A 2,110-nucleotide genomic window follows, 5' to 3' on the forward strand; every position below is an offset into this window, starting at 1 on the left:
GCATGCTCATCATACTTATCTCGTATGTGCAAGGGAATGAAGACACCACAAAGCCAACTTTGACCAGTGGTGGATGGGATTCAATGAATAAATGACCCCTCCTTTGTTTCCTGCAGAAAGATGTGAAGTGTATCTCATAGGCTATTCTAAATAGCCTAGTGCAATTGCCAAACTATTCGTCATAGTAGTGGCATTTTTGTATTGGCTCTGCAAAGCCAATAGATACTGTTTTCCTTGGGGTAAGTGTGACCTATTATAGGTTCAAAGACTTCTCTCAAAGGCTTAAATGTCAGGTTAAGTAATGACTACAAAAGATGTATAATACCATGAAAACAACACTAAATGTGGATTTATTCGGACTAGATCATGATTCTCATTGAGGAATGATATATTTCTTTCCTATTTGAAAAATAATATGATGGACTAAATTATTTCAATTGTGTGTTCTAATGCTGCCTCACTGTGGATTTTATCCCCAGATTATTACCCTTCCCTTTCTTTCAATCGATTTCTTATAAATCAGTTGCAAAGCATGATTATAACTAAGAAATATTATTGATAAATTTCCCCTCTTTGAAAAAAATATGTGTGTGTGTGTATACATATACACACATATTTACATAATGAAATTATTGAACATGTATTTTGGAATTCGAATATAATTAGAAGTTAGATCATTTGAATTAAAATAACAATACATTTAGCTTGGATATAATTGGAGATAAAAAGGAAAACCGTGTCATAATGATTTGAGTAAGCATCAGCCTCACAACTGTTTGGATTTAACCTCCTTGAGAGTCAGTGAGGTTAGCTCTAGTTCAGAGCCACGGTTTGGACCTTTTGTTAGTTGACCTAACCTTGGTGCTTTGTGTGGTGAAGGGGACCATGTATGACATGGTCAAGTACCACTTGCTTGCTCCCTTAGGAGTCAGTGTCCACATGTCTAGACTTTAGTAACCATCTTTTCCAAATGTCAGCTTGACTCTGATGGTTTGACCATGTGCTTTATTATTCATTTACCCTTGACTGGGTTTGAATGATTTTAAAAATGCAATCTTATCCTGTCATAAATATAAGCAGTAGCAGTGGTGTGTTTGTGCTAATCAGGATCAGTTAAAAATGGAGCAGCAGCCTGGCTGGTCTGGCTCAGTGGACGGAGCGTCGTCCCATGGACTGAGAGGTCCCAGTCAATTCCTGGTCAGGGCACATGCCTGGGTTGTGGGCTCGATCCCCAGTAGGAGGCATGCAGGAGGCAGCCAGTGGATGTTTTTCTCTCACATCTATGTTTCTATCTCTCTCTTCCTCCCTCTCTCTCTAAAAAAATCAATAAAAATATTTTTTAATGGAAAAGCATTTTGCAATAATAAAAGCTCATTTGATCAATCTTTTTCCTTTGCAAAGGTATATATTATTTGTTTGTTTTGTTATACCTGTTCGATTTTTGAGATGTAAATAACATTACTAAAAATATATTGCCTGCTATGATCTTTATTAGTGATTCTAAGCTTTCCCCCATGATAAGTATTTAAAATTGCAATTTGTCTTTTAATTAGTAACCAATGCACCCAAAAATATATTATTAATTCGGTCAGTTGTCCTTCAGTCTTTACCATTTAGGTTAAGAATGAATACTAATTTAGAAAGCACAAAGAGATGAGATAGCTATGCCATGTATCTAATAAGATAATTATTGCACAATGTCTTGCTCCCTATAAAATTCTCTGAAAATTTAAACAATTAATCAAAACAATTTTCCTATAACTGAACACTCGAGTTCTTTACTTAGTTACTAAAAATACTTTTGTACTTGCAAATACTAAATATATAGACACACATATCTGTGTATCTATCTATGTATCTATCTACTGATTGTACTAAAATAGAGTATTCATTAAACATAGATGTAGTACTCCAAATTAACCATGGACAAAATAGGAAAAAATACTGCATACATACTTAATTTTACTTGCTACCCCTAAGCCTCTCAAACCATCTTAAAACTACTGTTCCACTAATATAAACAGAGACAAATGGCCAAAAAAAAAAAAAAAATCCAGTAAACAAGATTTGAGTTCAAGGAATAGAAAGAGGATTAAAGCATTTCTTTGTT

This window comes from Molossus molossus, unplaced genomic scaffold (genome assembly GCF_014108415.1).
Source record: "Molossus molossus isolate mMolMol1 unplaced genomic scaffold, mMolMol1.p scaffold_m16_p_14, whole genome shotgun sequence".
Lineage (NCBI taxonomy): Eukaryota > Metazoa > Chordata > Mammalia > Chiroptera > Molossidae > Molossus > Molossus molossus.